At 42.0% G+C, this 22,350-nt stretch overlaps 1 protein-coding gene across 1 annotated transcript in view; it reads left to right on the top strand.

Moving 5' to 3' along the window:
* LOC125887498 (transcriptional enhancer factor TEF-3-like) overlaps positions 1–22,350 on the top strand; it is a 50,777-nt gene that overhangs the window by 5,937 nt on the left and 22,490 nt on the right. The window contains exons 2-3 of the mRNA XM_049574362.1: positions 18,467–18,531; positions 21,971–22,033. The gene's annotated coding sequence lies outside the window, so the exon portion shown is untranslated. The remainder of the gene's footprint in view (positions 1–18,466; positions 18,532–21,970; positions 22,034–22,350) is intronic.

The following is a 22,350-nucleotide window of genomic DNA, read 5'->3' as shown; positions in this document are numbered from 1 at the left end:
TTTTTTAGCCCATATTCCGCGTACATTCATCACATTTCTTTCCCATAATGCCGTGCATAGCGCTGGCCCTCGCGCCCATTACTCAACAGACCTATTAGCTCGCTTATTAGGGACGGTGTCACGGATATTGTGGCGGTTATGTGCTCCAGCGGTAATTCGACATGCATCTGCCAAGGAAAACATTTCCTGCCTTGTGTGGCTCTCAGCGAGAGACGTGCCCTGTGGTCTGACCGAAGGCCTCATGCTGCAATAATGGAAAAACAGTCCCAAACTTGTAGTGCAGTGGAAACCAATGTGCTGACAGCTCTCACTAGAAGAATGTGGCACTGGAAATGTGATTATCTACCCTTTTTATTTACTGCCATATAACTGCTATATTAATTTATGTGCCGCTTTTGCAATTGCAATTTCATTTTATGATGTCTTCAGACTAATTTTTTTATTTGGCAGCATTAAATCTTGCATCACATGTTTTATGCAGCTGTTATGGTTTCGTCACACTTGATTTCCTAACATCTGTGAGAGGAGCACTTTTCTCACATTTTGATGGGCTCTGCTTCCTGTAAAAAACAATATTTATAACTTGTGTTAGTGCAGTGGATAAAGACAACAATGTTCCCCTCAGTAGTGGCATATTTTTCTGTCAGTGCAGAACAAAGAATACCCACACCATGAATCATGCGCCCACTGAGCTTTGCTTGTGCAATATTGTCGGTTTTTGTCGGGGCGACGGGGATATGTTTTCGTCTCAACTCATTCTCATTAAGAATGTGATGTAAAGGTCAGTGGAAAGTAACAGCGAGTCCTCACCCGGGCACAAGCTTTGGCAGTAAAGTGAGAGATTCACCAGTCACCTTGACCTGCTGACCTTTGAAGAAGCCTCTGGGGCATGTGTTTTCAAGTGGTTTCCCTTTATGACCATGCCTCAGTTCCCTGCTTGAAGAAATATACGTCTGCATTATGTGTAGCTAATGGAGGGCAGGGCTATGTGATGACATTAGTAGGGACAGAGGATTATAATGTTCAGTATGTCTTATAACTGTTTATTTGTGTATCGTAAAGTGGAATCAACACCTCTGTAAAACAGCTTCAACAAAAACTGAATATTATAACCTTCATGAAGGATTTACTGCTGGACTGTTGTGTTAAGGCCCAGTAACACCACACCGACTCCATATAACTAGTGCTGATGACCGCCAACTGTTGCGTTGCCTCACATCAGCTGTGTCTCGGCCAGAAAGTTGCACTTAAACACTCCAGTCAGTTTGAACATTCTGCACCTGCGTGAGAAGAAATAAATCCCCAGGGATGATGTTTTCTTGTGGGCTTGTAGACGTAGAAGTTAGTTGCCGAAAATAAAGTCTGCAGCAAACAAATGTTTATGATGCTTCAGCAAAATAATCCTCACAAATGAACACCACTTTTATGATTTTTGAAGAGTAAATGCAATTGCTGGAAGTAAAAAGCATCTGTAAACAAACTACACTGCAGTCTCATGACATAACGCCGCCACCGCAATGACGTTCTGTCGTCTCATTTGTTAGCAACCACCTTTTTTAAGACACCTAAAAGCATAAAACTTCATGAGAGGAGTATTTTCTGACGTATTTTATATGTTAGAACAAAATGTGGAAGTTTGTCAAGCTTGTGCTCCCCTCAGACTTTATTTCAGGTATCTAACAAAAAACAGACATTGATCTTGAAACAAGGGAGCTGAGAGCTAACTAGCTAGTTAGCTAAAATGCTAACTAATTTCCTGGTTTTAGGACTCATTCCTGCAGCTCTTCAAACGAGCAGGTGGTGATAGTTTGTATTTGTTGTTCAAAAAGGGACAACGGAAAACGGATGGGACAGATTCAGGACGCTAAGTTAGTCAGTTAGCACATTAGCAACACAACCTGATGTGTACTAGCGAACATTAAGGCAAACAGTTTTGAGCGATTCTGCTAAAGAGCCGAATGGCTGAAAAAAAATCCTCTGACCCTGAAAAATTAGTCTCAATTTTACGCCCTCTTGACTTAAGGTTTTTGTTTGGTTTCCTCACTTTAGTTTCTCTTCGCTTTCACTGAGCTGAACTGCTATAGACTAGCCTATTAGTTTTACCTTGGTGTACCAAATAAACTGGAAACTGAGTGTTTATTCTGCATTAGCTTGCTTCAACTCTTAATTGAAGCTCTATGATCTTTACTCATGAGGAAATGTTTAAACCATGGTTGTTATTGCTGCTCTATTCTGTCGGATGGAAATATTCTCGATGTCTTGTGCATCATTCTATACCCATGCTTTCGAGCATATCTTTTTTTTCATTGGCATGGCAGACAAGTGGTTTGTGTTACACTGGTGGGGGACACCCGAGCCTCACATGAACCGCAGGATGAACCTGAACCTCCAACCATTTAGTCCTGACGCTGACTTTCAGGCTCTCATGGGATTTGATGCTCTCCGGAGGGTATTCGAGGGAAACCCCCTGCTGACGGTGTCCTCCCGGGAATCTCCGCTCCCATGCTCCATCCATCTCACTCATTCTCTGTCTGTACCTCTCTTCTCTAAATCTCCCAGTGTAACCAATAGGACACGGTGAGCAGTGACAGCCATGTAACAGAGATGTCGCTGTCACTTTAGACAGACAGGACAGCAAGGTGAAAGGTAAAAGGATCCTAACGGGTCGTACATCTGTCGATCTGTCTATGAGATTAAAATACGTTGAGCCTCGCGCAAACTGCCTACACATAAATCTCTGTAATTGCACAGACACTCGTGGCTGGTTGTGTTAATATAACATGACATCTGTTAAATTTACTCCTCTGCTCGAAATATTATACTTTGTCAGAAATCAAGAGCAAACTTTTGGATTTGGCTCAGACAGCAGTGTAACTGGTTGCTATGCAGATGAGTGCAGGACCACAGCTGCTTCTCATACCGAGAAACCAGCTAATGAGACAAAATAGGTGAGGGAAACACTTAATGGTTTGAGTTCAGGGTCTGAGAAAGAATAGTATCAGTAACACTGTTAACACTGTGCTACATTACAGAGAAATACAAACCGTACTAATGAACCTTCATTAATATAGGCCTATATTTTATCTCCAAGTGCACGTCACACACTGAGCGAGCCGCCTGTTAATGACGCTGTGGGCTAATGGGCATGTAGCTACTTCCATGTTTCAGATGATACGTCACGTTTGTAGTCGACCAATGAAGATGAGTTTACATATCACCTTGGGTTCGTCCTTCACCTTCTCAAAATGATCCCACACTTTGGATTTCCTGCCCGACATGTTATTACCTAGCCTGTGGAATAACCGCAGGTACCAGCCCTGGAAATTAACCTGACTCCTGTCTGACTGCTGAGCGTGGCCTCTTCAAATTAAATTGCCATATGGTCCAGTCATATAGGTTTTGATTTATATTGACAAGGAGCAGCTCCTAACATATCTTGCCGACTAGTGAGTTTTCTAGTCGACTTAAGTGTGGTTGACATTAGGGGGCAGCCCTTGTAGATATGCTGAATTGTTTGCCTGTGGACAAATTTCACATTTTTATTATTATTTTATTATTTTTATCATTTATATTTTATTTTTCATTTTTATTTGTATTTTTCATTTTTATTTCAGCTGCTGTCTACTGACTAAAGCACTTGAGGACATGCTAACCATGCAGTTGAAATGAATTGATTACTTAATTGGTAGTGAACCAACTGAAAACTGTGTCTCCCAAATCGGATACTTCTTTCCAGAAAACTCAAAAAAAAATCTTAACAGATAACAGACCTGACTTCAAAAATACTTACATTTGTGGATATTAACTGGTCAATTATTGGTGAAGAGTTGGGTTAATGTTTGAGGGTTTTTGTTTCAAGGTTTTGGTTGGGGTAAAAATAACGTGCATAAGCTGCGCAGCGATGGGTCGGGTCCGTGCATTTTTAGGCAATTCGGAGCAACAAGCAGAAGACATTTAGCAACACAATCTGCCTTTTGCATCAGCTGAGGCTTGACCTCACAACATCTGAGACTAAGAATCAATTTCTATCTCACTGAGCTAATTAGTCAGTGACAATTCATGTGTAGCTTCACAAATTGACTAAGCCAGACGTGCAGGTTTAGCAGCCGTCCATGCATGGAAAAGCAGATTTCAAACCACTGTAAAAAATTCAGTTATCGAAACAAAAATCTGAAAATACACATATTGCATCTAGACAGCATGGAGATGTTGGTAATTTGTTTGTAACAATGATTGATTTGCTCCATAAGTGAAAAACTGATGTTTAAAATTGCCATTTTTACATTGACTCCAATTGTTCACATTAGAACAAAATTCAAAATGCTGTCAAAAATTCAGTTTTTGAGATAAAACTCTGAAATTTGCCACACATCATCTACCATGACTCTAGAATTTTGTCATTTTGTTTCATGAACATTGAAGATTTATTTAGCAAGAATTTGCATGTATATGTTTACAGTACCGTTTACAGTCAAACATTTTGATGTACTGTAGGCTCAATTTTCGATACATCAAAAATCTGAGAAACGTAGTTTTTGTAGGACAGTCTGAAGATGCTCTGTAGCAAGTTTGGTGTCAATTGATTAAAAATTGTGGGAGGAGATAGGTTTAAGAAGTTTTACAGTTTTTGAAAAAAAAACAGAGTGATGAACTTCATAATTTTTAATAAGTTTAAATGTACAAAAGTTTCTTCAGTATTGGGGCTACAGTTTGATGAAAGTTGTGAAGTTGTAGCACGTATGGTTGATTTGTTATGAATTTTCAAAGTTTTGAACTCCCCAAATGAAAGAATAGATATATAGAAGAGTATCGCTGGTGTTTGAGATGCATCTGCATCTTTTTGAGTCTCTCTGGCTTCAAACTGCTGCTTGTCTCTTATAATGTCTCCACACATCCTGTCATGATGAGGTAAAACATTTCCTTTTCACTGAAAAAAGCACCAAGCAGCAGCAAAGTGCGGCTCGCTGCAATGATACATTTTTCTGTGGCTGGGAGGCCTGTTCATGTGTTAGTGAAGATTCTCAGTCAACCAGGTCATGTTAATCTTAAGTGCAGGAATCGTAGGCAACTGGAGTTGCTTGAGTTTCTTGAAGACGTTTCATCTCTCATCTAAGAGACCTCTTCAGTTCATGTGTGTTAAGCGGGAAGAAATTCTTTGTAACATAGGTCAACATGTCACAGGAGTCACAGGACTCCACTTACTGATTGGCTGCGGGTATTTTCTGGCCACAATGAGCAACTAAATGTTAAACTGTCCTCAAATTTGTTGGCTATACTTCGGTGTGGAGTCAAACAGCCGCAGCATAGCAATTGCATGGCATCTTGCCGCAGGCCGCACCTCACCACAGCTTGGTGTTTTTTTTGGCGTTATTATAAAAGTTCCACATTATTATATTCACACAGTCATTGTGTGTTGTGTGCTTTTATTTGGCTTTATTAGATAGGACAGTCTAAGCTGAGAGAGAGGGGATGATGTGCAGCAAAAGGCTGTAGACTGGAAACGAACCTGTGGCCACTGCGGCAAGGACATTGCCTTCGTACATGGAGCGCCTGCTCTACCCACTAATTCACCAGGCGCCCCAATTGTGTGTTTAATATATTGAGAGAAGGGGAAGACTCTCTTTATTGATTTGTGAAAGAAAAAGAAAGCAATTCAATATACTACGACAAAACTATGATGAAATATATGCTCGGCTTTGATGCCAGTATCTAATTTTTGAGATATACCAGGTCTGCTTAGTGTCTCTTTTTATGCTGGAACAGCAAAGCTGTTGCATCACTGACTCTATACTGTCGTAGTTCTTGAGTTATTGCTGATATGGAGGCCTGATAGAGGTCTTTTCAGAGCTCAGTGGGCTCTTTCGGAGGGGAAATAACACCCAGCCAAGACATTCCTGCAGCCTAAATGTGACCTTTGTTTTCCAGAGCAGACACAGTGGGGCATATGTGCTGTTGAGGAAAAACGTATGGCTGGCAGATGTGTCTTCAGACAGGATGGCAGTTTGTACAGACATGCAGGCACAAATGTACACATGCACACAGTGGCCAAATTTTAATTATAGTTTAAACTGTGTAAACATTGTAGCTTAAATACAGCCACACACACACAAGGAGCAGGGTTGTTCTACAGAGATGGCTTTATGATTTAAGGTTTTAATTACTTTTGAGATTAATCATTTTAATATATAATAATAATTATTAAACAATTTAAGACTTCATTTTTTAAAGTATGGAATAGGGTGATAAACTGATGACTTCCTGTGATATATAGCAGTCCACAGGATGTGCTTATGTACGTAACGGGTGCTGTTGTACACACACACAAACAGGACATGGGCTGATGTCGGAGCAACAGATGCAGGACCCGCTGCGGACCAGTCAGTATATAGGAATGTCAGGAATGCACTGGGCTGAGATGGAGACACTGAAAAGACGAGAGAGGGAGAGAGAGAGAGAGATCAGACCAGGCCAGTGATGACCGCAGCCCCGTTGGGGAAGGGCAGATTTATGACCAGCCAGGCCCCAGGGTTGACTTTGGAAAGGATACTATAGAACGCCTTCACTAACCCCGTCCACCTCTCCCTGACCTTCACAAACAGGCCTGAGGAAGAGGAGGAAGAGAGGCAGAGGGAAAACTGGTGAAACAGTGTTTGTAAGGACATTTAGGATCATCACAACTCCAGGGATCAAAACTTTATTATGTTTTGACATTTTTGATTGCAGGATGCAGTATTCATTTGTGACCAAAGTAATTAGCAATGAAAAGTTGTTTTAATATGCAACAAAATTAATTTCTAGTCAATTCATTACTCTCAGAGGGTCTTTAAGGGACAGTTCAACTCAATGTCAAAAATACATATTGTTCCTCTTACCTGCAGTGCTGTTTATCAGTCTAGATTGTTTTGGTGTGAGTTGCTGTGTGTGGCGATATCGTCCATAGAGATGTCTGCCTTCTCTCAAATATGATGGAACTAGATGGCACTTGGCATGTGGTGCTCTAAGCACCAACAAATTACATATGAAAAACTCAACAGCAACATCTCTTTCCAGAGGTCATGACCCGGTTACTCAAGATAATCCACAGACCTTGTTGTGAGCAGTTTCATAGAGGAACTATTTTCTTTCTACAATCACCAACCTCATCACCGCTCAGAAGGAAGCGCACATCTACTGCTAGCTCACCTAGCATCACTGAGCTAGCTAACGTTATAGCTCACCCGAGAAGGACGCTATTAACCAGCACGAGCCTCTTGTTCATGAGTAGTGATACGGTTGGTGGAGTTCGGTAGAAAGACGTAATTCCTATGTGAAACTACTCAGAACAAAGTCTGTAGATTATCTTCAGTAACCAGGTCATGATGTCTGGAAAGAGATATTGCTGTTTGAGTTTTTAAAATTGTGAGCACCACAAGCCCAGTGCCATGTAGTTCCACTATATTTGAGAGGAGGCAGACCAATATCTCCAACACACTGCCACTCCCACCAAACGGGGGCGGCTGTGGCTTGAAGGTAGAGTGGGTCATCCACTAATCGGGTGATCAGTGGTCTACTGAACCCCAAATTGCTGCTGAAGGCTGCTCCATCAGTGTGTGAGTGCGTGTGAATGGTTACTGAGTAGCAGGTGGCACCATGTATGGTAGCCTCACCCACCTGTGTGTGAATGTGTGGGTGAATGGGTGAATGTGACATGTAGTATGAAAGTGTTTTAAGTGGTAGGAAGACCAGAAAGGCGCTCTACAGTCCATTTACTATTTACCAAAACATTCTAGATAGATAAACAGCACTACAGGTAAGAGGACAAAAATGTGCTGTCCCTTTAAAGGGAAATTTCGGTTTATTTCAACCTGTCTCCTGTCGTCCTAAATTTGTTTCAAGTGACTAATGACATAAAAATAATAGTTAGCATGTTAGCCGTTAGCCTAGATACAGCCGGGGCGCATAGTAGCGTCAGACCTGTTAAAACGTAAGTGAACGGGCATACTTCAAGTGCAAAGTTAGTCCACTAAACAAGCTTTTTTTCCACAAAGACTGCCTCATATCATTAGGATAAATGTCAGAGAACATATAGAAAACAACATGTAAACGTGTTGTCTTACCTTACCAGTGTGCTGCCATGTTTGTTTACCATTTAGCTCTGCTTTCCAAAGTGCAGCCAAAATATCGCGAGAACAAGCAGCGATCTCATACCGTGCCTGAAATCTCGCAAGCTCTAGATAAAGCCCAGCTGGATACTACTCCAGGTGGAGGTGTCTCGTCCTCGGTCACATCCAGACCTTGAAAATAAGGCTGCAACCAGTCCCATTCCTTGCAACAGAGGCATTCCTCTTCTGTGGGCACTGGGGCACAGCATCCACAGGTACACCACCAATCTCCAGAGCTACGCAGCCTTGCAGCAGCCATTCCTCCTCTCTCGTCCTCTACCTGTTGTGCCTCTCTCTCTCTCTCTCCTCCATTCTTCAATTTCACGAAGCTCTACGTCAGTGTGTTCTGGCTCAAATAAATAAGGGTGGCCATCAAACTCTGCAAAATCAAATTCCTCCTCCACAAAGTCGAAGTCTGGCAAAAAGTCAGCCATTATTCTATAAATCTTTCATAAAATAAATGAATGAACTTTTCAGGCTACTGTCCAGTTCTGCCTTCCAGCTGTTGCTGCTTGTTCTCGTGGGATTTCAGGCACGGTATGAGATCGCTGCTTGTTCTCGCGATATTTCGGCTGCACTTTGGAAAGCAGAGCTAAATGGTAAACAAACATGGCAGCACACCGGTAAGGTAAGACAACACGTTTACATGTCGTTTTCTATATGTTCTCTAACATTTATCCTAACGATATGAGGCGGTCTTTGTGGAAAAAAAGCTTGTTTAGTGGACTAACTTTGCACTTGAAGAATGCCCGTTCACTTACGTTTTAACAGGTCTGATGCTACTATGCGCCCTGGCTGTATCTAGGCTAACGGCTAACATGCTAACGATTATTTTTATGTCACTAGTCACTTGTGAACAAATTTAGGACGACAGGAGACAGGTTGAAATAAACTGAAATTTCCCTTTAAGGCTTGAACGTGTTCTGTATGTAAGCAAACATGCAGACACTTTTGTCATACCTATTTTGTATAATGTGAACATATTGAGTTCCAGTGTTTAGTTGTGAACTCCCCTCCCCAACAGGAAGTTTAAAAACCAATCAGTTTATTTGATGGGCAGGGCTGCACATGAGGGAGATGTGTGCTTCAGCTCCTTGGTTGCCCAAAATAAACTTCTCTACAGAGATCTGCAGAAACAATTATGTGCATCTTTACAGAAGTACACTGATGAAATTACTGGTCTGTGTTTGACCAATGGTTAATATTAAATAGCATTAAGTATTTCTTTGTATCTGACATTTCTCCATCAGTTTGCAGAGCCTGAAGGTTCCTGGTGTTACTGTTACAATGTTTTAGATGTGCATTTCAGTGGCTTTTTAAGCCCCGAGGAAGATTTGATGCCTTTTTCGAGGAGTCCTGTGACTTTATTAAATGGTGGCCTAAGACAAAATGCTTTTTGGGAAGTCCTGCTGTATGCCATTAGGATAAATTGCTGACCTGCAACAGAAATATTCCCTTTAAACTCCCCATAAACTAAAAATTAGAATGTTTTCTAAGTTGCACAATCCCGTGAACTCTGGCTCACTCCGACTTTGCTGCGGCTGCGGTAGGTCACTTTTCATGCCCTTAAGAAATGTTTCCAGAATCAGATTTCCCCAAGACAAGTCCGTGACTGCAGGCAGTGTGATAAACAACATCAAACTGTGGACCAGTGGGTGATGGTATAATGTTCCTACTGACTTTCCTGCAGCCTTGGCTGGCACTTGCTCCCCATCTGTGCTACTCCCATTGGATATCATGATCTCATCGCTGTGTGACTGAGTCCCCTCTCTGATCTCATGGGTGTGTTGGAGGGTATTTTTGCTGGGGCCCTTCCCCAGGCACTCGCACTAGGAGTGGCTGGGCATCTGATACAAGCACATGAAGCGAAGCCCCTTTGACAGCCCATTAATGAAGCTGTTTACATGCTTGCGATACATACCTGGCTAATTTTGAATGGGGATACCGTCCTATTGATAAAGCAGTGTGTCCTGTCCTTTGCTCTGTTGGTGGTATAAAACATTTCTCTAATCATCATTCCTGTTTCATTTTAATGTAGGAATCTATTAATCCTGTCCGACACGTGTGTTTGCATTTTCACAGAAGAATTTCACACCTTTCATTTCAGTGTATTTCCTGGTTTTACTTGACAAATACCTGGTTTTCGGGTTAATGAAGTTTGGGCCCAGGAAAGGCTTCAAAAGTTTTGACTGTCTGGCCACCGAAAGTGAAAAGATGGTCTGTTTTTTCTGAATTCATGAACGCTTTTATTCATCTGTAGAGACATGCTCACGCATCTGTGTCTGCTACTTTGAAAATCCCTATTAGATTGGATACACAATGTACATCTCACTGTACACTGAGTAAAGTTTCCCGCAGATAAATTGGTGGGAACTGGAAGAACTTGCCGCTGTAACGTGAGGAACTCGATAGAGGCAACTTAATGTTCATTTGAGGTCAAGTACTGTGAGGACTTTGACAAAGCTCTCTGTTCGTCTTTTCAAGAGTTTTGATTGCGAGGAAATGTGGAACACTTTCTTAATCCCTGGGGAATTAAAGAAATATGCATTTAGGGGCTCAAACAATCGGCCAGCGAGTGCACCTCCCGATAAACACTAAACGGTTGAGGAGTTACAGCCCTGAAAGGAAAATAAGATTGAGACGGAATGAATGCCGCGACTCGGGCTGAAGTGTGTGTGAGTTTATGTCTACGGTGTGTGTGCGACTGTGTGTATAAACTGGAGTAGACGGCATTTGAGAGAAGGGTTTAGTCCACAAAAGCCTCACACAAAGGCAGTTCTACAGCTGGGTAATATGTGCGTGTGTTTGTGTGTGTATGTGTGCGCATGTTTCTGTGTGTGTGCCTGGAACTTCACAATGACTTAGATCGACCACTTTCTCCCCTTCTGCTCTCCAAACCTGCTGCTTCATTCACTGATTCACAGATAAAATCACCTCACTGTGTACTGTAAGCATGTTTAATTTACCATATGTTGCTGACAGCACTCTGCGCATGACAGAGTCCAGTTTGGTCTTAGTTTGAGAGAGAGATACTCTGTGTGTACATGGTGGCAGGCATATGAAAACTAAATCCATTCATGCACTGCTGTCCCTTCCTGTCGTCATGTGCGTATGACGTTGCTTCCTGTGCGTACCATACTCGAACACACTTGAATCGTGTTTGTCGTAGGCCCACAGTACCTGAGGTTTCACACGGACTTGTCCGACTGTGAAGTCCAAAACTGAGTGCTTCTTCAAGGGCCTCCATGCTTGAAAATCCGCAATAAAACGCTTGTAAACAGATTATGATGAAATATCTACACACATATTTACTGCTGGTCTCTTCACACGGGATTACAGAAGGTAAAAGTCGCGGTAATCTTTACTGACATCGTGGGGTAATGGTTACTGACATGGCACATTTGGACGGGACTAAAATCTCTGGTAATTATTACTTTACCCCACGTACCTATGTAAAACTAATGCTGTCCGAATAGGGCTTAAGTCTGGGGCACGTCGTGTATTAATGATACTCGTTACCTGGAGAGGTTGGAAAAAGATATATGTTTCTTCCCTGTTCCAAAACTAAAATCAAACCCTTTAAAGTGTAGGGTTAGCTAGCTAGCTACTGAAGATATAGCCTACTGAATGTATACACATGCTGCTTTTGCTTTTTGATGATTATAACAGTGAAACAAAGAGCGACCCTGCTGTACAGGAACCAGTGAAGGGAAGCAGGGAAACTTTGCTGATATTCAACCAGCTGTGTGTCATCACAGTGTGTGCAAAAGAGCAGAACAGTGCTTGTTCCCCGACAGTCTGGCAGTGGAGGTCTGACCACTGGACAAACACCGTTCATCTGCACACACTGCGATGCCACACAGCTGGTTCAATATCAGCAAAGTTTCCCTTTATATTCATTGTCTTGTGTGGCGATCAGCAGTGATGTGGTGGTTCACTTTTACACTGTGATCTGTAGCCTATAGTTCGGCTTTAGCTTCTAACTATCTTTGTCTTTTTAACCTGTTGTTGCTGCTGAGTCAGTTTGACATCCTGGATATATCCTTCAAACGCAGACTGTAGACCCCTCTGTCTGCTTCTCTCTGGAATCACTCTTTCATTTTTCCAAAATATGATTATATTTCTTCAGGGAGTGCAGTTAGGTACAGTGTGGGCTCCACTCTGACAGCTTGTCAGACCATGACAAAGGGGCGGGGCTTAGCGAAGGGTCAATGTGTAGTTTGAGCAACAGCTCTAGAGCCAGCGAAGATCAATTTTTGCTGGCAGATGAGCAGGGAGATCTGGGAACTGGTAAGATGGAGGGAAATTTACCACAGTTCATTTACACATACTAGTCACATTGTTATGATGCAAAGCCGGTTGAAAATCAGCGAAGTATCCCTTTAAATGATCATGGTTTAATATTTTAGACATGGTGACCTTGAATAAGTTTAAAACCCCAGTGAAATCAGTTGAGTCCAGGCTGTCTGTGTGCAACTGTTTCATCTAATCATGTTACTGAAATCTGTGTGCTTTTATGTATATCTTATTTGTTATTGAGTATGAACATAATATGAAAGCAAAACTAATGTAATAAAGTTTTTTGAGACAGGAATGTCATCCACAACTCATGCCGATCAGCCTTAGTGCTTTCAATAATCACGTGCATTATATTTGGGAAACCCGTCTCTGTTTTTCTTATAGCCTTGAAAAGTTGTACCCAACATTTTATAGAGGCAGATGTCTGGCTGATAGACTTCCCCCCGCTGGGTACATGAGCTGACAGCCTGAGGCACTTCTCTAATGACTCAGCAACAAAACTCAAATGCTTTCAAAAAGCATTAAGTGGAAATTCATGTCTGAGCAAACTGCGGTGCATATGATCACCGGGAGGAGACGGTGTCTCGCATTCCACGCAAAATCTGATCACTTTTATTGGCTGATGAAATCTTCAGCCAAGCGTCAGGTTTCCTCATTTCACCATTTGGGGTCACTCGATTGGTTGGTTTATGAAGCAGTGTGAGGTCTGACCCAAGCGTCACTATGTAAGGGAAAATCTGACGGGTTTGTACCAGGTTGTGTGTCGTGACTGATGTGTGTGTTAATTCACATGGAGATGTGGTGCCAAGGGAAAAATGACCGTGTTTAAGAGGTGGTGCAAAGTCTAGCAAACTCTTGTATGACTGTGTGTGTGTTTGATGTGTGTGTGTGTGTGTGTGTGTGTGTGTGTGTGTGTGAGCATGAGAAATCTCCTTAGAGTGCAAGAGTTGAGTGTGATTCACTCTGTAACTGATCGTTTGCCTGCTTTTAAAGGTGCTGTTCTTTAGATAACAAGCAGCTATTCACATTATTGATAATCTATTATTATTTACTTTTTTATTTTGGACTCCTAAATGTCCAAAAAGTGTGAACAGGGTGGCTTTAAGTATCTTAAATTTAGATTTAATAGGTCTTAAATGTTTTCAGTCATATTTTCTGGGGTTTGCCCAACAGGCAACAGCATTTTAACAGATGGGAAACACTATTTGACGGGGGAACAAACTTTGACACAACACCCGTATGCATGCAGTACCTCTGTGTTTGCCCCCCTATGCATTTAGATCATGCAAAGAGTCTGCACCTTCAAGTACGGCCCTGCAAACCAGCCTGCTCCCCAGTTTATTTTTTCTGAGTGGTAAGCAAAGAGAGTATCATCAGTTTAATTTTACCTTACCATTCATTGTGTGACAAATGCCCACAACAATTTTCCTAGAGCACAGTGTGCTTGTTTTGTCCAAACAACAGTTAAATTCTCTCTGATCACTAATGAATTTATAATCAATCAGAATTATAGAGTGTTTATATATGCTGATGACACAGCCTTAGTTGGTCTTTTACAGAAGCTGCCTTCCTGGCCCACATTAAGGCCCTTCAAACATGGTGTTGCTTCAGCAAATTAGAAATAATTACGGCCAAGACTAAAGATTTGATTAATTGCACGAAACAAGGACTGAAGACGAGCCAGTTTCACTCCATGACCAACGTGTTGAAACAGTGTAAAGTTTTAAATACCTTGGTATGGTTCAGGACTCCCTCGTTAGCTTCTCTGGAAATACTGAGTATAGTGTCAAGAGATGCTCACAATGACTTTATCTTCGTAGGAAACTCAGCGGGCTTGGTGTTAGTCAGCAGGTTTTAGAATTAGTGTACGAAACTATGGTTGAGAGCGTTTTAACTTTTCACCTTCCTGTGTGGTAAGGTCAGGGCTGCCCCTGACCAAATTGGGGCCCTAAGCGAAATTTTATTTGGAGGCCCCCATCCCAAATGTATCATAGGTACAAAATGACCGTACAACAACTTGCCATTTAACTTGACAACCTTTACTGGCAATAACAAATGTACTGTAGACACAGTAGTTTGGCTGTATGAGTCAAATAAAATAAAAAAAATTCAAACTGAAATAAATAAATATTAAATAAAAATAACTTCAAACTGAAATAAATAAATAAACAAATCTGAGTCACAAATAGCCAACACTTACTCATCAAAAGAAAGTAACTGCCACCACCTCAATCCCCCACCCTTGATTAAACACTGAAAATAAAATAAAAGAGGGAGACATGTTTTTCCTATTTAATCTTATTTTGTTATATTTCTCCCTCTCCCCTCTCTGAAGGCGTCCGATCTCCCTCAGCCCTCCGCCTCTCCCACCTTAATTAAACATTGAAAACAGAAATAAAATACAGAGACATTCTTTTCTATTTTCATCTAATTTAACTATATTTCTCCCTCTCCCCTCTCTGGGAGCATCCGACCTCCCGGCCCCGCACATACCCCCGAGGCTCGGGTCTCCCCCTTCGCGGAGCCCGCCCTCCCTCCCAACCCCGCACATACTCCTGAGGCTCTTTTGGACGACATGTCGACAACTCTTCACCTGCTGCAGCTCTGCAAGTGCCTGCCAGCACACCCCTCTGATTGTTCAGATGTGGTTTGCTGTCAATCATTGCAGCAACGCATGGGCGGTCAGGTCTCTTCTCTCCTTCCTCGAGCTGATTCTACGCGCGCCTCACGGTAGCGCATGTGCGCATCCATTGCGCATATGCGCAAATGCGTCCTCTTGCGCAAAATGTGGCCCCCCATGGAAGATGAGGCCCTATGCACAGCACGTGTTCTGCGTTTAGGCAGCCCTGGGTAAGGTCACCCTAACTGTACATCAGAGAATAAAATCTCTAGGATTTTAACAATGGCATGTAAAACAGTTGAAAAGCCCTTGAGCCAACTCTTGGCAGGTAGCTCCCATCCTCTCTTCAACCAGTTTGAACTCTTGAGCTCCAGGCGATGCTATAGAGTCCCTCTGGCAACTAAAAATGTGTTTAAGAAGTCCTACATCCTAAGTGCCGTTAATATCCTTAACGCAACAAAGTAACTGATGAGTTTTAAACCACAGACAGACCATGAGCTGATTTAATCTATGTAAGTGTTTTGTAATGACTTTATATGCTTGTCTTATTGACTATTTGTCCACTTTTTACAATGTTGTCTTTTGTGTCTGGTGAGCCGCAGACAAATTCCAACCATGGTGAATAATAAAGCTATATTCTATTCTAAACCCAAAGATGTCCAAATGCTAATTATATAAAACGAAGAAAAACAGCAAAAAGCAGCTCTAGCTGCAACCAAGTCATTGTTTCGCAAGTCCCAATTAAGTCTTGCATTCAAGTCACAATGCCCTTTTTCAAAAAAATATAATGCCATTTTAACAGCAGCGTGTTAAGGTTAGCTTAGTCTCTACAGACTCTACATTCAGTGAATGTAGAGTCTGTAGGCAAACCCCGGAGATCTTGCTTCCGGAAGAAGAGTGGAAGAGCCCTGGTTTCCGGTTGTAGGCTGTTTGTAGTCCGTGTGATATTGACCAATCGCATTTGAGCCGGCTGCAGTTGTTGCCAGGTTAAATGGTCCGTGCGGTGAACTAATGAGGAACATAATCGCCGTCGCTGCAAACTCTGAATCCATCGCAGTGGTTCAGCATATTTACTTTACTATATAAACGGAAGTCGGAAACGGACATTCGCCTCCTCTGCCCAAATCAAAACGGAATGCTAAACAATCAGGGGTCTGCCCCCAGAGGCTGTATCGCCGTCTGCCGGAAGTCAGACACCGAATACAGCCGATGGGTTCAGAGAATGGCTAAGCAGTAGCTCACTATGTTAATATTAGCCTTGACTTTCCATTCTTTGTGCAATTTATAATTTCAAATGAAGTTGAAAGTTGTGTCTCCGTCTGTGATTTTTGAACCTCATGTTTTGCAAGCACAAGTGAAGTCACAAGTCATTGGTGCTAAAGTCCAAATCTCTCAAGTCTTTTTTGACTTTGTCATGTCGGTATGATGGTGCAGTGGTTATCATTGTCCTCTCACAGTAAGAGGATTCCTTCCCATTGGTAAACGATTTGGAAACCTATGGTGGGGGAGCCCTTCAGTGTTGAGTTTGCATGTTCCTTCCGTGTCAGCGTGGGTTTTTTCCGGGTACTCCGGCTTCCTCCCACAGTCCAAAGACATGCAGGTTTATTCGTGACTCTAAATGTGAGCGTGAATGGTTGTCTGTCTCTGTGTGTCAGCCCTGTGATAGTCTGGTGACCTGTCCAGGATGAACCCTGCCTCTCATCCAATGTCAGCTGGGATAGGCTCCAGCTCCCCCGCGACCTCCAACAGTATAAGCGATTACGGAAAATGAATGAATGAACGTTTTGCAAGCCCAAGTGAAGTCACAAGTCGGTGTTAAAGTTCACATTAAGTTGCAAGTCTTTAATGATTTTGTCAAGTTGAGTCTAAAATCATCAAATTTGTGACTCGAGACTGAGTCGACAGTGCAAAGACTTGCATGGCAGTAGTACAGAGCCCCCAAACCACGTTGTTTCCTCTCTACAACTACATTAACAACAGACACTTAAAATATCCTCCTGAATCACACTCCAACTTCTCCAAAAACTGTACCTCTGTAATTGAATCTATTTGTGAGTTTTTATTCAATCTTTCAACTGGAGGTTTAGTTTTGGAGAAGAGGGTGAAAGAAGCCACATGACCGTTGCCCTCCGCTGTAACCGGAGACTCTGGGTGGGGGGGGGGGGAACAAGCCCAAGATTTACTGCGGGCGTAAAGGCATATTCCATAAACATTGACACACACACCAGCTGCCTGGCTGCCTCACCAGACTGGGCCCCCTTTGGTCACTGGCCTGTAGTGGTGTCTGACCTGAGTCCGGTCTGAGGATCGCATGGCTGTAGCCTCCACCTGCTCTGCCAATGTGACCTGTCTGTCAGCAGCGGCAGCGCGCAGACACACGGTCACTGTAGAGATCTGAGCTCAGTGTACACTCAGGGGGTCAGACTGATGCAAGCTCTCACACAGACAGATGTATGTACTTAAGGATATACTTACACTTGCAGTTTTCAGCGTTGACACACTTGACAGCCTCGACTCTTGCTCTGGGCACGTGTGTTTGCATGTCATCTTTACGTGCATGCATGCGAACTCTCCCAGATATGTGCGCACACAGACATGAATAGCAGTTAATTTGCTTAATTATACGGCGTCTTCAGTGACTGCAGCACACAAGTATTTGGATAAATATGTGGACAGAAATATACAGTGCGTCTACATTTCCTCAGTCTGCCCTCAGACATGCGGAGCAGGCTCACTGATGATGAATTAATAGTCAGCTTCGGTAAACATTTTAATCCCTTCACACCAAGAACATGCTCCTCATTAGCCTCTCTATTTCAGTTCAACTTCAACAGACCAGACAATCAGACTTTATTATGTTTCTCCAGTTTTTGTTTTGTAATTTAGATTGTTTTTATGATTTATTTTAGGCGAGGGAGTGGGATGAAGCAGATAAAAGCAAACAGTATACAAATGTTATGCTAACAAAAAATGTTTCAAAGCATAGATACATATATTGATGTTCTAAAAACATTAGAGAAGCAAATTCAAAGATGCTCCACACAATATAAATGTTTAAAAAAAAATCAATTTTAGTCAAACTCAGTCACAAGGTAAGAGTAATTTGTGTACAAATACACAATATACAGTAATAATGCTTATTTTACTTCTTCAATGTGTACTTTTTCTGCTCCACATTAAAACTACTTGTCTTTTACTCAGTAACTGTCACTTTTTAACACTTACTGTAAATATCTATGTAACATAAGACAGGTGGAATCTACAGAATTGCACGTTGTGTAATTTTCTTCTCCTTTAACCTTTTAATTTTTGACAAATTACTGTTCTTGTGTCCCTAATTTTAAGGAAAACCTGCAGTACAAAAATGATACTAAATACTAAAACGATGTTTTCTCGTCCCTCACAGGACGAAACGAGTTAATTGCACGGTACATCAAACTCCGCACGGGGAAGACGCGGACCAGGAAGCAGGTGAGTTCCTCTGCGAATGCCATTTAAAGCAGCCCCTATTTTTGAACGCCTCCAGAAAAAGTCCTCCCTTGTTGAGTGATGCCCCAACACCATGGGTACACCCCCTCCCACCCCAACCCCTCAATTTCTCACTCCATCTCACTTGGGGGGGCTGGACATGACGATTGATTTAGGGCCAGGGCCCAATGCACAGATGCTATAGGATCATGTGTCGGTGTTGTTTCTTCACCACCTCATGGATCTGGTGCTTGTTAGAAGGGGAAAGAAGCTGGGGAATATGGTGATCTGGATGGGAGACTGAGGCGGGACGGGCGAGGGATTTGGAACTCTATCCTCACTACGGCATCTGATATGGAAGGACTGATGTATGGGCAGTGATGGATGTGGAGAGAAAGGGTCCCTGCTAAGTCATCTGGCAGACTCAGTGTGGGAATGACAAGAGATGAGTGGAGATGAGAGGAGGAAGGGTGGCGGGGGGGCAGCGAGGGATCAGAGATGGATGGTGGGACAGGTCGGAGGGATAGAGGGACACCTGCTGGTCCAACAGCAGTGAACTGGCAGACTGCTGTGTTGCAGTTCAGCTTCTTAAGAAAGTTTCTTTTACAGGAACAGAAAAGGTTACCGACAAAGACAGAGCAACAAAACCATTTCATGTATTTGTAATACATACTCAATCCACATCACAATATAGATTGTGAGATGGGACTAGGCAGACTGAAAATAACAACAGTGTTTCATAAAATAAAAACAGTTCAGCTAGTATAATATTTTAATTGTTATATCTCAAACCAGTGTATCAAAGGTGTGACCCACAAACAAAAATGGTGCTAAACAGGTGCTATGAGGCACATAGTTGCTATAGATTAGAATAGATAAACTTTATGTACATATAAAATGTTCGATAAAAAGGTTCAGAATCCTGGACTAAATGCGTACTGAGAAATACGTTACCTTTTCAGATCTGGAATATTTTTCTTTTTGAAAAAAACAACACTTGTTTAATGTGTTATCCTCTGGAAGAACACTTTTTGTATTTGTATTTGTTTATGCTTATTTATTTATTTATTTATTTAGGCTATTTGTAGGCTTTTCGTGTAACGTTTTCCATTCTTTTTCCTGGTAAACTAAACTAAGATAAGCTGAAGAACCAGCAAAAGGTTCTCTACTGGTTCTTTGGTTTGGTTTAGTTGAGTTGAGCTGAGCATAGCATAGCATAGCATAGCATAGCATAGCTTAGCATAGCTTAGCTTAGTTTAGTTTAGTTGAATTTACTGGGGAAAGAACCAGTAGAGAATCTCTTAAGAACCATAGATACCCCTTTTCCATCAAATTAGCTGGTTCTTGAACTGGTTTGTTCATGATTCCTGGAGCCTTGGTAGCCTGGAAATCCAGACCCAAATCTAGAAGGATTTAGGGTCTGGCTATGAGTAATGCAAATGGCCCGAGGGGCGACACCAAGCATGCATTTGTATATATCACTGCACGCAATTGGATAACACTACGACCAATCAGAACAATACACAGGGTGACATATCCAGAGCTTAGCTACCAGCGGAGCTAACTGGTAGATTAAACTCTTGCCGTATCCGGTCGGCAAAACAGCAAAAACGTCCTTCTTGCAAAGTAAAGATTTGAGCGTCGTCTTCTGTTCCTCTTTTAGAGAAAAAGCCAAGTCTAACTCGTTCATTGTAGTGGCCAAAGCCGTTTCAAACAGCTGGTGTTCATCCGTAGCCATCTTGCAATGTTTACTGACTGATTCCGGACCTCTTCGTCGCAGCGCTGTCGTCATCTGTTTAGCTTGCCTCTGGCCCGCCTATATCAGATACACCGATGTGATTGGTGCAGCTCGGCTCCAACAGCATGGGTAATGAGCATCATTACTGATTGCCACAGTGACTCGCTGAGCAAATTCAAATTGTGCTCTCGCGAGAACTCTGGATTTCCAGGGTAGAGCCTTGGTACTATCACCACCAGTTTTGATCAGCTTCATTATAATTAAGGACCTGTCGTCAATGGAGGGCGGGGCAAAACGCACAACAGAAGTAAACGATAGCAGCAAAATCGTGAATTACATTGTTTACCTGCGTACTTTTGTTCTCTTGGTACAGATATTTGTTTTTACCTAAAAACAGGCCTTTGATGATTTCTCACTTGACTTCTCCATCCTCTCTTTCCAACTAGTGGAATATGACATGCCCACTGATGTCTTCGCTGTTCACACTTTAGGTCAAGGAAAACCTGCTAATTTTTTTTGGTTCCAGCTGAGAACCAACTCTTTGGGTTCGGAACCAATTTATGTTTGACCAAAAGGCTCTGAAAGGTTCAAAATTAGGTGCGGGAGCTGAAATGGAACCGGGTTTATGATGGTAGAATAGGGGAAACAGAGGCTTAAAAGGTTTTCCACTGGTTCTTGAGTTGTGTTGAGTTGAGTTGAGTTGACAAACCATGTCATTGAAAAAAAAAATCTGTGTGCATATTGGCTGAAGTAGCTGCCTTAACCCAAAAGAAACCAAACTGTTCATTAAAAATGATTTGTGTTTTGTACAGATTTCAGACTGTATATTTTTTTGCTTAGTAAGGTTATTTCAAAAATGTTCTTCACCCTGTTTTATTCTCCCTGTAAAATGGAGAATTTCAAAAGTGAACTGCAGAATTGAAAATGTATACAGTTTACAAAAAGACATACCCATAAAACTTCAGTTAGTAGCCCAGGCTATTATTTGCTTAAATCACTGAAATCAACAGGCCTATATTTGGGACAGGCCTCTACATGGGACAGGCCTTTATACATCCGAAGAACTTCTATAAAAATAAACAAGAACTGCTTGGCAACAAGACCAGGTGTCTTACTGAGACAGGCCTTTATTTGTCTTAATGTGTAGCCACAGCGGGCTAGTAAAAAGGACTGGGCGTTTAATTGGGACTAGGCTTTTAATTGAAGTTTCTGGGTATTCTTTTATTTGGCTTTTATTGTATCGAGCCAAGCATAAAAGTTTTCGTCCTCCATCATCTGATAGAAGTGAATGGAATTTCGTTTCTGATTCTCAAAGCATTGAAAAGTAAGATTTCTTTCCAAATCCCGCTTTTGAGTTAAATTAATGCCCTGTGAGCATTCTTCAGTCCATTCTCTAAACCTGCTCATCCCCTGCACGTTCACTGGAGGCCAGTGTGCTCTGGTTGAGAGGCAGGTTACCCCGCAGTCAGGTTTTCACACAAACATATTCACACTCACACCTTAAGCCAATTAAAACTGTCAATTCACCTGCATGATTTTGAACTGTGGGAGGGAACGTGAATACACATGGTTAAAGGGTGGGTCAGGTTTGAACCCAGGACGTTGTCACTGTGAGGCAACAGCGTTAACCACCAAGTCATCCATTTTAGCTAACAGTACAGTCCAATTAATACAATGCTGTGTTGTCTGTTTTCTGTTTTTCAGGTATCTAGTCACATCCAGGTTCTCGCCCGACGGAAAGCCAGAGAGATCCAGGTGAAGCTGAAGGTACGCTACGTGAGTCAACCCCTTTCTGCTCTTTTATATTCACTAAATGTTTTTGAAAAATCCGTATGTGTTGCTCATTTTAATGCACATACGAGAAAACAAAGGAAAAAACAAGGAGATGTGGATTTAATCAGATCGATAATTGCAAATCTGCATGTGTCCTACTGCACAGATTCACCTGAGCGCACCACCAGAGAGGAAAATAGCCATAGATGTGTTAAGGGCGTGATTAGTATGTTGCATTTCTTTTTTATTTGAGTTTAATCAAGTTGAGCAGCAGCAGATGAAAAGAAGGTGAAAACATTATTACCCTATAT

Source organism: Epinephelus fuscoguttatus, linkage group LG4 (genome assembly GCF_011397635.1).
Source record: "Epinephelus fuscoguttatus linkage group LG4, E.fuscoguttatus.final_Chr_v1".
Lineage (NCBI taxonomy): Eukaryota > Metazoa > Chordata > Actinopteri > Perciformes > Serranidae > Epinephelus > Epinephelus fuscoguttatus.
This window is presented reverse-complemented; position numbering and strand designations above follow the sequence as displayed.